This window comes from Pygocentrus nattereri, chromosome 17 (assembly GCF_015220715.1).
Source record: "Pygocentrus nattereri isolate fPygNat1 chromosome 17, fPygNat1.pri, whole genome shotgun sequence".
In the NCBI taxonomy this organism is placed as follows: Eukaryota; Metazoa; Chordata; class Actinopteri; order Characiformes; family Serrasalmidae; genus Pygocentrus; species Pygocentrus nattereri.
Genome location: NC_051227.1, coordinates 11,795,400 through 11,811,123, shown reverse-complemented (window position 1 = coordinate 11,811,123; position 15,724 = coordinate 11,795,400). Strand labels below are relative to the sequence as shown.

The 15,724-nt window shown below is 44.9% G+C and overlaps 1 protein-coding gene across 2 annotated transcripts in view; it reads right to left on the bottom strand.

Moving 5' to 3' along the window:
* Window positions 1-15,117, bottom strand: part of ppp2r3a (protein phosphatase 2, regulatory subunit B'', alpha) — a 159,048-nt gene extending 143,931 nt beyond the window's left edge. Inside the window, exon 1 of one of the 2 annotated variants that reach the window (XM_017724397.2) lies at window positions 14,961-15,117. The gene's annotated coding sequence lies outside the window, so the exon portion shown is untranslated. Of the gene's footprint in view, window positions 1-6,069; window positions 6,155-14,960 lie in introns of those variants that run through there. The other variant, XM_037546628.1, reaches the window with a different exon arrangement.
* Between the last annotated feature and the right edge of the window lie 607 nt (window positions 15,118-15,724).

Genomic DNA, 15,724 nt, shown 5'->3' with positions numbered 1-15,724 from the left:
TCTCATACTGGGCTTCAATCTGAAGGGCCCACATTCTACACCTCACGCCCACTGAGCTCCACTGATAACGTCTGAGCAGCTTTCTGTGTAAAACACATTCTAATTCGAAGTGATCATTTCCCACCACTCTTTATCCCACACTCTCTTAAAAAAGAAGGGTTTTCTAGGGCTCTTTAGTACAGGCAGTGGGGCAACTTAGAACCATAAATCCTTTAAAGATCATTAGCACACTTCAATGGTTCTCCAGTTCAATGGAGAATGTGTTGTATATGGTTCTATGTAGCGCCTTATTGAAATTCTGCATAGAACTAAAAAGGGTTCACATATTATTGAGTGCATGTAAACGTGTTGATCGGATTACTGACAAAATCTGATTTTCTGCAGTTACCAGATTATTGAGTGCATGTAAACGTGTTGATCGGATTACTGACAAAATCTGATTTTCTGCAGTTACCAGATTATTGAGTGCATGTAAACGCATTGATCAGATTACTGACAAAATCTGATTTTCTGCAGTTTTTAGATTATTGAGTGCATGTAAACACACTCATTGTTTTGATGCCAAGCCTTTAACAACAGAAGTGCTATATAGAACCATTTTCAGAAAGGGGGCGAGGCAAAACAAGAGCAAAATGGCTTTAAAATGAAAGCAGGCGTCATCTGGAGAGAACCTCTTACAGACTGACCACAATATTTAGACTTCAGAAACGGCTCCGGAAGCGTCTTTACATTAGCATAAACATGCTCCTTCAGGGAACACAGTGATGGAACCGGCTTCAGCAGGAGACTCAGCCGGAACAGCTGGAGTGAAGATGTTGGAGCGGCGGACACTCTGGGATTAATGTGGGTCCTCGCTGGCACCGAGCCATCGTCACATCACAATAACGCCCTCTGTTTACACTTAATGATGAGGAAACTCATTAAGATCACAGACTGGAGCGGCTACGGCGACGGTCTCATCATCAGAAACACGTCAACGGGCTTCAAACAAACCTTCCAACTACCAGCGAGCGTCTGGATAAAGGTCCGGACGGAACCTGCGCTCCTGCGACTGTGGTCAGCTGTGCTAATGTACTGTAGTTCAGGTTTATAGATAACAGTGTATCACAGTGTCAGAAACCACATCATCAAGAACTCCGCAGCCTGAGGAACGAAGATAGAAAACAAGGTTTGTGTCGATTGTTATTATTTTGTTTATCACTTTCTAAAGAGGTTAGCAGCTGCGCTAGTAAGCTAACATTACTGTACGCTACTGTGCTGTTATTAGTATGTACTGTATCCTAGCATGTATTATTAGTATGTATTGTATACTAGCATGTACTGTATGTAGTATGTACTGTAATGGGCATGTACTGTATGTAGTATGTACTGTAATGGGCATGTACTGTATGTAGTATGTACTGTAATGAGCATGTACTGTATGTAGTATGTACTGTAATGGGCATGTACTGTATGTAGTATGTGCTGTAATGAGCATGTACTGTATGTAGTATGTACTGTAATGGGCATGTACTGTATGTAGTATGTGCTGTAATGAGCATGTACTGTATGTAGTATGTACTGTAATGGGCATGTACTGTATGTAGTATGTACTGTAATGAGCATGTACTGTATGTAGTATGTACTGTAATGGGCATGTACTGTATGTAGTATGTGCTGTAATGAGCATGTACTGTATGTAGTATGTACTGTAATGGGCATGTACTGTATGTAGTATGTACTGTTGCCTTCCTTTTTGACAGCTTCATTTTAATTTTTATTTTAATTTTCCGTTCCTCCTTAAATCCAAATAAGAACCGAGACATTTGAGGGGGACGTGTGATTTAGGCCTGCAGTTAGCTCAATGCTATTTGGTGGGGTATAAGCTTCCATTTCTTGTTAGCTACATTAGTATCATAGCACCAAAGAAGCAAACGTGAACCTTCAAACACGCCTTGGCTGATCAACTAGACTGGCAGAAAGGAAGGAAACTGTCGCTTTAATGGGCAAAGACAAAGATTACACCTCCGTCCTCCACCGAACACTCGCTCCAAGTTTCCTATCCAAACACGCAGCGTTTGCATCCGCAGTGTGAACGGAGAGGAAAGTCGGCCCTGTGTGGGCTCCATAAACAGGCCAGATCAGCCGATGACAGATCTGCAGCAGGCAAGGAGGTTTCTCCAGGTCAGACGGCTCAGAGATCACAGATCTACTGAACTTTATTAGACAGACGCGCAGCCAAATTCACAATGAGACACTAAGCAGTTAAGCCCCGCCCATTCAGCCTACAGCAGTTTAGCCCTGCCCATTCAGACTACTACAGTTTAGCCCCACCCATTCAGACTACGACAGTTTAGCCCCACCCATTCAGACTACTACCGTTTAGCCCCACCCATTCAGACTACCGCACTTCAGCCCAGCCCATTCGGACTACTGCAGTTCAGCCCCACCCATTCAGCCTACAGCTGTTTAGCCACACCCATTCAGCCTACAGCAGTTTAGCTCCACCTATTCAGACTACTGCAGCCTCATTCCCTGTTCTCAAATGCAGGGGCGTGGCTAAAACATGGCCCCGCCTACCGACTAAAACTGTGTTGCGGTAGTGACGTGATGAAAACACGGGGCAGCGTTTTCTGACTGAAGCGTTTAGGTGAATATATAAATGTTCAGTAGCGTCAGTTCAGAGGTCAGGGCCTGGGGCCGACTCCACCCATTAGAACGCACCTTATAAACAATGCTTTTGTTTATATCTACGTTATTACTGTGTGTATTAATGCTGTGGGTGTAGCAGGTCTGAAGGTCGTGGTTGTAAATCTCTGTGAACACTGTTCGCTGCGTGTAGCTCTGCATGTGATGGCATGCCTGTTTATCTGTGGGGCTGATTTTGGGTTCAGCAGCCTGTTTTGGGTAAAAACAGTAATTAAGTGCTGAACGACGCTCTGTACAATCAAACTCACCCCCATCACAAACACCACCATCAGCTACTGCACTCACTCCACTGCTCCACACGGCTCTCACGCTAACGTTGCAGGACGCAGCTGAGTTACTATGGCGATGGCGCTGTTTCAGGTAACTTCCCCAAAGTGAGTCTCTCCTTAACCTGCGATGCTCTCTGAAAGCTCTTTAGAGATGACAGGCATTCCTCCACCCACTCCTCTGATGGAGGAGATAAGAGACTTATGAGGGAGGAGAGTGAGGAGTAACCCGACCGCACCGCAGGGAGCGGGAAGAACTCCCAAACCCAGCACTGAGCGCATGCCAAAAACAGCCCATTACACAGGTGAACACTTCCACAATACAATCCCATAGCACTGACTGAGAAACCACAACAGACCACAAAAACCCACAACAGACCACAGAAACCCACAACAGACCACAAAAACCACAACAGACCACAAAAAACCCACAACAGACAACAAAAACATCTCATAACAGACCACAAAAACCACAACAGACCACAAAAGATCGCACAACAGACCACAAAAAACCCACAACAGACCACAGAAACATCTCATAACAGACCACAAAAACCACAACAGACCACAAAAAACCCACAACAGACCACAAAAAACCCACAACAGACCACAGAAACCCACAACAGACCACAAAAAACACTCAACAGACAGCAAAAAACCCACAACAGACCACAAAAACCCACAACACACAACAAAAACATTTCATAACAGACAACAAAAAACCCACAACAGACAACAAAAACATCTCATAACAGACCACAAAACAACAGACCACAAAAAACCCACAACAGATCACAAAAACCCACAACAGACCACAAAAACATCTTATAACAGACTACAAAAGACCCACAACAGACAACAAAAACATCTCATAACAGACCACAAAACAACACAACAGACCACAAAAACCCACAACAGACCTCAAAAACATCTTATAACAGACTACAAAAGACCCACAACAGACAACAAAAACATCTCATAACAGACCACAAAACAACACAACAGACCACAAAAACAACACAACAGACCACAACAGTGTGCAACATCCCACGCTGGCCAAGTCCAGAACGTTTTCACATAGCTTTGAGGAAATTGTAGCTCCTGGTCTTCTCCCCTCTCCCCATCCCACACACTGAGACAACCTCAGTTATTTCTGAACGTTTCTTCTTCAGGAACCTTCTTGGTGCTAGAACCATTTTAAAGGCACATGACTACAGTCTACTTGATTTTATTGTACCCACCCTATATGGTCACTGTCCAGCCTCTCTTGATCCCTCACAGTTAACAGGCTGATTCTGTTACTGTGCCTTCAAGATATATGATGCATGTAAATGAGCTCTGTTCTGATGGGTGGAGCTGAACTGCTGTAGGCTGTTTGGGTGCACGTATGTAAATTTGTTTGTATTCATGACGTCATGGACGATACATGGACATTAATAGTGTTTATGTACTACAGAACATTTAGTCATGCACATGACCTCAGACAAGTTTCCTAAAACTTCCCAAAATTCTCTCCATAGCTAAGTGGTTTAGATTTAAACAGAGTGGTTCAGAGCAGTTCTCTGTTCTAGATAAACTTACTGAGTCAGAACTATTCACAGTGGTGGTGATAGGAACCAGACATCTCCCTCTAAAAGCTCCCTCACAGAAAGTTCCTACATGAAATGGTTCTGAATTCACTGCCTGATGACTGAGACGCTGTTTTATGATAGTTTAGAGAACTTCAACTCCATTCATGGTGGAGGGATACATGCAGGGCGCTGCGCAGCAAAATAGTCCCCAAAGAAAATGTCTATATCTGTGTTGTAGTCATGGCGATGCCTGGTACCTTTCACCCCCACTGTAAATACATCTGAATTATTTCACACCAAACCGCTCTGAATCTCTCTAATTACACCTCACACACTGGATTATGGGGAATCATGAATTCCCTGTAACCCCAACTGAGGAATCTGACTCTAATCTGAGCATCAGCAGAGTCTGTTTCAGATCCTGTCCTGCAGGCTTCATCCTCAGACTCTTAGTGAAGCTGAGCTTTATTCTGGGCTGTTGTGTCTGGCGTTTACGGAGAGAGTGGAGCTGGGCCTCTTTCTGGCACACATTTCTGCACTCAGACTGATTTATATTCACAAAAAAAGGTTCTCTGGCGTGTCCTCTTGCCGGCCTCGGCAACATACGGAGCAAAGAAACCTGTTCTAATGTGAGAAAAGAGCGTAAAATATGACTGGGACGTGGACTGAATACTCACAGTATGACGACAGTTCAACACTGGAGGCATGAAATGAGGAAGAATGTTATTATGTGGTCTGTTGAGTTTCTAAAAGACCAATGCAGTTTCATTTTACTTCTTTTTGCAGTTTATTTAGATCCACATTTGCATATTGCATATCATTAAATAAAGAACGGTTAGTCCAAGTCATAGAATTTTAAGTAATTTCAGTGAAAATACATGAATATGGAAATACATCGCTGGCTTCAGAAGAAAACCTTGTACCTGCATTTTTGACGTTTTTCTGTTTTTGACATAATTTGATAACACAAGTTACTCTTTAAATTGTGTGTAAATTTCATGATGAATGGACCAAAAGAAAAGGCCCAAAATGATGTAGAAAAAATTCTGGTTCCATTGACATACATTAGAAGTAAAGTATGTTTTTTCCTTCTCCTGTAAAGTTTTTGGAGATACCACTTTGGAGATACAAGGTTTTCTTCCAACAGCAGCGAAATGGTGCTTAATGCCGATTAAAAACTGGTTATAAAATGTAGCGTGGCAAAAAATGAACAGTGCCTCTTGTAGAAATGCATTAAAAACAAGGCCTTATGAAGAAGCTGGCCAAAGCTTATGTTAGAGGAGCTCAAAAAGGCGAGTGATTTGGTGAAACTATACACGCCACACAATATTTACTTTAATAAAAAGGCCCATTAAAAAAAGACAATACTATCAGCACAATCTCTTTAAATCAGTATGATGAAATACCAGGCTGCCGTCCAATCAGCTGCATTATTACTATGCAGTTCACACTGTTACTACACACTGGTCGTTACTGTTTACAGGCCCTCTATAATCTAAAGGCCCAGTCTCGTTTCACCCCTCGCCTTTAACACCTAGACCTACCCTTCAGTTTACGTCTAGGTGTAGGGCGTCCCAAATCGTGTTGAGATAGAGGGGTGGGGTGAAGTGTTGGGGCTACATGACCCTCCAAACGAAGGTTTCTCAGAGACTCCAAACAGAGAGCTATGAGAAGAAATGAAAAACCGGTGAGACAGAGAACAAGAGACCAAAGAAACCCACAAATGTGAGAATTTACTCTGTTAAAAAATATAATAACCACTGTTTTATCTTAGTGTAATGTGGTTTCAGTGTATTATGGTCTTTTTCTTCATAACAGGTATAAAAATCACTAGTAGTGCCGACGTCTTGGTAGCTAATTTTCACTGTATTACTGACAGTTTTGTCTGTGTCAAAATATCACGATACGTATCGCGAATCGTGAAAGTTTCTTTAAGATAAGATAAGATAAGGCTTATCTTATTATGATATGCAGTCCAGTCCATATCGCCCACCCATACGAGGTTGAAAAATAAATGTTATGCAACTAACCAGCTAACACTGCGTACTGAAACACTGCTACAAACCAACACCAGCTCCTCAAACTGCCCGACGCCTCTGAACTGCCACGCTGGACAAGCCTGCTGGGTATTTTGGTGAGGTTTTCAGTCATACGGTGGTGAGGCATCTGGATGCAAAGTGGCTGGTATTCACCGCTATCCTGACATAATTAATCCCAACGACAGTAACATACCTTCACATCGAAGAGGCGGCTGGGAAACTGCAATGAAAGCGTGATGCATGCAACAAAAAACAGAGGAAAGCCTGAATTTGTGTTGGAAATGTGGAGCAGCCTTCGGTCTCCACTCACTCTGACTCATACAGGCTGTATCAGAGACAGAGGAGCTGATTCAGAGAGCGAGACGCTCGTTAGCTGAATCCAGAGCGACTAAAGCTTCAGAATAAAAAACAACCCGGAACATCTTCAGAGCCTGGATCACTGTCAGGAGCCGAGGAACCGTTTACAGTCTGAACTGAGCCACGGCTGCAGATCAGTAAGTCCAAGCTGGTTTCCCACTCCTGCTGACTCGTGTGGACAGTGTTTCTCCAGAATGTCCTGTCTTCTGTTTGGGTCTTCAGGCTTCTGAATGTCTGCTTCATGATTCCTCTGATTGTCTCCATCCATCTTGTAGCTGGTCACCCTCTTTAACCTTCAGCTAATCTGAGCATCACTGTCGCTTCCAGCGAGCTAGTTCTTCTGAGAAACTGTTCAAAATAAGAGCTTCAGTTTGGTTCTCTGGGCTTCAAAGGAACATGTTTCCAGTCCAGCTTTCAGCTTTCCAAGCAATTGCAAAGATTTTGGGCATTTCACCCTCTACAGTGAACAATATCATCAAAAGATTCAGGCAAGCCAGAGAAATTCCTCTTTCTGTAAAGGAAAAAGGCCAAAACCACACCCCAATGCTCATGACCTTCAACCTGCATTAAAAACCAGTATGTTTCTGTGACGAGATCACCACAGAGGCTCAAGAATACTTTGATAAACATTGCTGGTAAACACTGGTGATTGCTGCATCTACAAAGACATGTTGAGCCTGTACTCTGGACAGTGGAAGTCACATATCAACAACATCCAGAAAAGCTGCCCACTTCGCTGGGCTCGAGCACATCTGAAAAGGACTGATGCTCAGAGGAAATGTGCATCATTAGTTGTGTTCTCTTGGCCAAAGAAGAAAAGAACCATCCAGATTGTTACCAGCGTAAAGCTGTAAATCCAGCATCTGTCATATTGTGGTCGGGAGGTTATTAGTGGGTAATCTGCACATCTGTGAAAGTTCCATTAACACGTGCAAATAAAATCAAAACGCAGTGATTTATAAATCTACTTTGATCTGTATTCAAATAAAAGCAGCGCAAAGGAAGATATTTATACTGTTTTATCTTATCATCTCCATTGTTTTTTGTAAATACACGCTCAGTCCAAAAATTAAGCCTGCAATACGTTTAAGACTAGAAACACTGTGAAATGTTCAAAGGAACATGTTAAGCAGGTCATGTAACTGATTAGAATGACAGCACGGCTACGTAATCAGACAGTGTGGGTGCCCCCTGAAAACGTGTGGTGTGTTAAACACAAAATGAACCAGCAGGTGAAGACTCACATAATAGCAGAGTACACACACCTTCTAAGATGCTTCTCCTTCTGGGTCATGGGTGGTGCTGGAGCCTATCCCAGCAGTCATCAGGTGGAAGGCAAGATACACCCTGGGCAGGTCACCAGTCCATCGCTGGGCAGACAAACACACACACTCACACCCAGGGGCAATGTAGCGTGTCCAATTGGCCTGACTGCATGTCTTTGGACTGTGGGGGGAACTCGCAGAACCCAGAGGAAACCCACACAGACATCAGGAGAACATGAAAACTCCACAAAGACAGGACCCTGGTCACCCGGCCGGGGAATCGAACCCAGACCCTTGTTGTTGTGAGGCGCCACCGTGCCACCTAGTATAGTATACTTTCTACACTGGATCGACTGGTCTCTTTAGTCCCTGCATGATCATCAAGTGCTGATAAGGGAAAGCTGATGGAACACACTCATTACTGGTGAGCTATATCAGCCTTGTGCAAAAAATATCTTAACATGAAAACATTGTAAATGTAGTCAGTATATCTAATATCTCTCATTATGAGACTGTGCTCAGAATATTGTGAGATTATGGAACTTATTTCTAGACATTTTTACTTGTTTTATCTTATAAATGTGCCTGATTTCATTGGCAGATCATGTTACTTGGTTTAATCATTATTTGTCCAAAAAAGTGAACTAAACCTGCCAGTGGAATCAGACACTTTCACCAGATAAAATCACTTAAAACTAGTTAAACTGAACAGAGACAGGTGGAATAATCTTAGAATATTGTTACAGGAGACTCATCGTGAGAGATATTAGATTTATTCTCTACAGTTAAGACGTTTTCACTTATTAAGACATGAAACGTGAAACGTTTTGTGGATAAACTACCCTTTAAGAATCCCAGTTCTCATGTTCTCACTGCCATAAAAGTGCAGCTATAGAGCTTTAAAGCGTCTAACAGTCGGTTAGAGAACACAGAGCTGTTATTAGAGTGTTATTAGATGACTAAACACGCAGAACCTCCACACAGCCAGGCTGACGCTCAGTCACCCTGCATTTCCACTGGAAACACAGCCCCTCGCTTTGATGGAGGACAGGAGATGCATGATGTCATACAGCTGAGAGACGGGGTCTCACTGAGCGGGAACCGAGCCCTGACCCACACACGGGAACCGAGGCCTGACCCACACACGGGAACCGAGCCTTGACCCACACACAGGGACGGAGCCTTGACCCACGCACAGGAACCGAGCCCTGAGCCACGCACGAGAACTGAGGCCTGACCCACTGATCCACATATGGGAACCGATTACAGATCCACACACGGGATCTGATCACTGATCCACATACGGGAACCGATTACAGATCCACACACAGAACCTGATCACTGATCCACACACAGGAACTGATTACAGATCCACGCACAGAACCTGATCACTGATCCACATACGGGAACTGATTACAGGTCCACACACGGGATCTGATCACTGATCCACACATGGGAACCGATTACAGATCCACACACAGAACCTGATCACTGATCCACACACAAGAACCGATTACAGATCCACACACAGAACCTGATCACTGATCCACACACGGGAACCAATTACAGATCCACACACAGAACCTGATCACTGATCCACACACAGGAACCGATTTCAGATCCACACACAGAACCTGATCACTGATCCACACATTTTTACTAGTGACACTGGTGAACAAGGTTTGGAGGTTCCAGCCTAACACAGATGTTTGAATCATGTAACAGACATTATGTCTTTCATCCCTAACAACTAACCCACACCTGCTTAGACCACCACTCTCACAGTTAGGGATGTGTCTACCTGTCTCTCTCTCTCTCTCTGTCTGTCTCTCTCTCTCTCTCTCTCTCTCTGTCTGTCTCTCTCTCTCTGTCTCTCTCTCTCTCTCTCTGTCTGTCTCTCTCTCTCTCTCTGTCTGTCTCTCATCTCTCTCACTCTCTCTTTCTCTCTCTCTCTCTCTCTGTCTGTCTCTCTCTCTCTCTCTCTCATCTCTCTCACTCTCTCTTTCTCTCTCTCTCTCTCTCTCTGTCTGTCTCTCTCTCTCTCTCTCTCTCTCATCTCTCTCACTCTCTCTTGCTCTCTCTCTCTCTCTTTCTCTCTCTCTCTCTCTCTCTCTCATCTCTCACTCTCTCTCTTTCTCTCTCTGATCTCTATCACTCTCTCTCTCTCTCTCTCATCTCTCTCACTCTCTCTCTTTCTCTCTCTCTCTCTCATCTCTCTCACTCTCTCTCTTTCTCTCTGTCCCTCTCTCTCTCTTTCCCTCTCTCACTCTCTCTCTCTGTCTCTCTCTCTCTCTCTCTCTTCTATTTTGTCTATGTGTGTGGTCAAAGCTGTCTAGACTGAAGGATTTTGTCCAAGTGGGCGTGTGAGTGTACGTGAGTGTGTAAATGTGTGTGAGTGTGTGAGTGAGTGTGAGTGTGAGTGCATGTGAGTGTGTGTGATTGAGAGTGAGTGTGTGTGCATGTGAGTGTGTGAGTGTGAGTGTGTGTGCATGTGAGTGTGTCTGCATGTGTGTGTGTGTGTGTGTTGGGGGGGTCTTAAACTCCAGCTGTCGCTACTCGTCCTCCGAGCGCGAGACCACCAAACCTAAACAATAAACCCACTCAGGCTGGATTTACACTGTAAACCTGTCAGGCTGTAAAACTTCAAACTTATTTTAAACTACACGTTTCTGCGTAGTGTAAATTCTCCTGCAGCTGCAATCAGCTTCGTACGACCAATTTCATTAGGCAGCCAATCAGATCGCAGATGCAACATGACATAATTTCAGCTGACAACGGTGACTTATTCATATAAATATATGCTGAACCGATGATACGACGTCCGAAAGTTACTGTCTTATTTGTTTGTTTTGCTTCTGGCCTGCACAGAGTCCTGACCTCAACCTGATAGACCACCTTTGGGATGAATTGGAGCGGAGACTGTGAGCCAGGCCTTCTTGTCCAACATCAGTGTCTGACCTCACTAATGCGCTTCTGGTAGAACGGTCAAAAATTCCCATAAACACTCCTAACCCTTGTGGAAAGCCTTCACAGAAGAGTTGAAGCTGTTATAGCTGCAAAGGGTGGGCCGACATCATATTAAACCCTGTGGATTAAGAATGGGATGTCACTCAAGTTCATATGTGTGTGAAGGCAGACGACCGAATACTTTTGGCCATATAGTGTAACACCAAGGCAAAGATGCAAATGTAGCACAAACAGCACACAGCTGATTGGTTTATACAGCAGGATTGATAGGATACATGAAAACCTCTGCTCTGTTAGTTTGATCCGCGCATCCGTGTAGATTATTACATTTCCTCAACTGGCAAATATGCAAATATAGGCTAATTAGCACTGAGTACACGACTCTACATGGGCAGAATGATGTAATGCAGCTGCTAGTTTTGCTGGCGAGTGTAATAACTGAATGTGCTGCATGTGAATTTGTTGATTTGATGATTAAATCATGTAAACACGGCTGTCTGATGCTCTCGGCAGCCTGCAGCTCGCCGCCTGAAGGTCTCGGCGTGCAAAGTCGGGCGTATCCGTGAGCAGGAGCGTGCACGTGGATGAGTGAATGGTTCCGTTACAGATTCCTGACAGGCTTCGGCAGGCCAACTGGGATAGTCTTACAGCCCGAACACAGAGCCGTGCTCAGGAGCTCCTGCTGGAGAACGCGTTCTCCAACACAGAGAACAAAAACCAGCCATGAGTCCCAGAATAGACTCAACACAGACAACAAGAACGCCTCCGAAATGAGCAGGTTTACTTCAGCCTAAATAAACCCTGCGCGGGACGGACGGGACGGGACGGGCTCGGAGGCCGAGGCGCTCAGAGCCGTAATAGCACGTCTCCAAAATTACGCCAGTGACTCACTGCTATTAAAGGCTGGAACCCAGCAGAGCAGAAAACTCAGAGTTCAGAGTAAAGACAGAGTCTGATTAATGACCTGCAGCTCATTACTGCTCATTATCCACAGTTACTACTGTCGCTCTGCTCTGCCACTTAAATGCACTTATAAGGGCTTAATAGGATTAAAATAATGAGTAATTAATTGATCAGCTGCTTTAATTAGTGAAACTGCATTTTGTAGTTAAATATGATTAATCACATTCATTTGTGCATTTAATCACGATTAGTCGTGTTAATTTGTACAGGTAGCCACAATTACATTAATAAGTGCAGTTGTGTTGTTAATCGAGATTAATCCCGTTAATTTGCATAGTTACTTTTGTTAATCACATTAACACAAGGCTGTAAACGAGCGCTCACCTCCCGAAAAACAAACAGACACAGCCTGAGAAATGAAGCCACCAGGCCTGAGAAAATGAACAGGAGACTTCTCTTTTAAAGTGATACGCCAGTGAAAATGGTGTTTGGTGCTGCTTTAGTTTTCGTTCTGGAAGCTAATGTAGCTAACAGGTACTGGAAGCTTATACCCCACCAATTAGCATGGTGCTAAGTGCAGGCCTCACATACTGAGTTCCTCAGTTCCCTACTATTATCCAGTGATTCACAGCCCTGACTCAGTCTTAAGATCAGTAACTGAATACAATTGCTACAGTTTAATGGGATGAAGGGGAAGTCCACCCATATGTCCAAAAATTCCCTACTAGTTCAGTGTGTGAGGTGTAATCCGAGGTGTTCAGAGCGGGTTGGTGAGAAATGGTTCAGACGTCTTTACAGTGGTGGTGATGGGAACCAGGCGTCGCCATGACTACAACACAGATATAGACATTTTATTTACCATCCAGAACCAACAGAGAACCTACACGAGTCTTCTGAGCTTATATGGAATGTTGATGATGGAAAATAGTGGAAAATCTGGAATAATCTGTTTTCTTTGGGGACTATTTTGCCGCACAGCGCCCTGCATGTCTCCCTCCACCATGAATGGAGTTGAAGTTCTCTAAACTACCATAAAACAGCGTCTCAGTCATCAGGCAGTGAATTCAGAACCATTTCATGTAGGAACTTTCTGTGACGGAGCTTTTAGAGGGGGACGTCTGGTTCCTATCACCACCACTGTGAATAGTTCTGACTCAGTAAGTTTATCTAGAACAGAGAACCGCTCTGAATGGCTCTGTTTACATCTTAACCATTTATTATACAGAGATTTTGGCCTACAGTTAGCACCATGCTAATCGGTGGGGTATCAGCCCCCACTACTTGTTATCTACATTAGCCCTGCAGCTCCTAAGACGCAAACCTTTGGCCTCCAGTCTCCAGACGGTCCTTATCTCAGCCTTGGTGGTCAGCCAGTGGTCAGCTGTGCTGTACCCCTGACCTGAGCTCATTAACGTCAGGGGTGGTTTTGTTTCCGGGGGGCAGGCCCTCGTTTACAGCCTGTCCTAACATCTGTTCTGGATTCTGGAGGATGCGAGATGTTTGGCGAGGATGTGAATGTGGAGAAATGCACAGATATCACTGATCTGCACTCCTGTTTACACGGCAGAAGCACACAGTTCTAATAACCAACACGGATCGTTTGGGTTCTAGACCTGAAAATATCTAGAAAAGTAATCATCCCACTTTGAGGACTATAGATAAAATTGAGTCAAGACAATGAGAAGCTCACGTGCCCTCTAAACTGAGACGGGTGTGGGTTTTAAATGGATCGGTATCGGATGTTCTGATCGGGCTGATTTTTCGGGCCGATGTGTGATGAGCTCAGGAGAGCAGGACGTTCAGGCAGCAAGTTACTGCACTAAATACCTCCTTGTGGAACAGTGACTGTGGAGAGAAGAACCTCCAGAGAACAACTGATCTGTTTATCCATCAATCAGCTGAACCCCAATCACCACCAGCACCTGCTGTTAGAGAGGCTGTCACACTGAACACACCCTGCTGATCTATTACTGCTCTATTACACCTTAATAACACATAATTAGACAGGTAGATATATAGATAGATAGATAGATAGATAGATAGATAGATAGATAGATAGATAGATAGATAGATAGATACAGACAGACAGACAGGTAGATATATAGATAGACAGATTGATAGACAGACAGACAGACAGACAGATAGATAGATAGATAGATAGATAGATAGATAGATAGACAGAGAGATTGATATATAGATAGACAGACAGACAGATAGATAGATAGATAGATAGATAGATAGATAGATAGATAGATAGATAGATAGATAGATAAGGAGACAGACAGTCAAATAGACAGAGAAACAGACAGACAGACAGACACACAGATAGATGGATAGATAGATAGATAGACAGATAGACAGGTAAACAGACAGACAGCTGCGTTATACACATGTACACACAGTCCTGCTACACTACACGTTTATTCACACAGGTTCACTCACACAGGTGTACACACACGCACGCGATCATGTGCACCTACTCGCGCGCCCCTCAGAGACCCCGCACTGCCCTGAACGCCGTGTAACAGGGGGAGACAATCTAAGCGCAGTCTAAGTTACTGAAGAACACATTTTCCGTTCCACCTTAAACGGCCCCGCAGACAGACGCGGGCGCCTCGTCGGCGCCGGAATGTAGCAGCCGCACCATTTAAGGTGGAACGGAAAATTGGAGAAAGAAGCCAACTTCAGCTCCGTCAGCGAGCCGCGGGTTAATGCACGCGCTCGGATCGTGACCAGAGCTCCGGTTTCACAAACAAACACACGCACCCGAACCGGAGCAAAACTTTTCGCCCCCTTCCGTCCGCTCTAGCAGGCAGGCGGTAAAGTTCGCCTCCCCTCCGACTGACCACCAACTTCACACCTTCACACCGCGGTGCAGCTCGCTCAGAGCCCGGGGAAACCTACCTCCAGCCGCGGGGTTCCGAGTCTCCTTCGCCCGCCTGATGAAGCTGAATTCCCGCTGTGCCTGATTCCCCGCTTGTCCTGGTTCTGTCCGAGCGAAGCTCCGCTGAGCTGAAGCCCGCAGAGCCGCGACTACTCCCGGCCAGAGCCACACACGCAGCCCGGGCTGCTCCAGCGCACCCGTATTGCGGCAAGCCACGCCCGCAGCGCGGCGATTGGCTGGCATTGGCGCGTAGAGACTCGCGTCTTGCGCTGGGATTGGCTGATAGAGCGTGTTTAGATTAAACGGCAGAATCCCGCCTGCTGCACTGGGATTGGTTGGTAAAATATGCCTGCTGTGCAGAGATTGGCTGGCAGTGGCTAAAACAGTGACATCCCTTAAACTGGGATTGGACAAAAATGTTTGGGAGAGTCCCGCCTCCTGCTCTGTTATTGGCTGATAGAGTCTCCCTTGTTGCTCTGTAATCGGCTGATAGTGTCTCCCTTGCTGCTCTGTTATTGGCTGATAGTATCCCTTGCTGCTCTGTTATTGGCTGATAGAGTCTCCCTTGCTGCTCTGTTATTGGCTGATAGAGTCTCCCTTGCTGCTCTGTAATTGGCTGATAGAGTCTCCCTTGCTGCTCTGTTACTGGCTGATAGAGTCTCCCCTGCTGCTCTGTTATTGGCTGATAGAGTCTCCCTTGCTGCTCTGTAATTGGCTGATAGAGTCTCCCTTGCTGCTGTTACTGGCTGATAGAGTCTCCCCTGCTGCTCTGTTATTGGCTGAT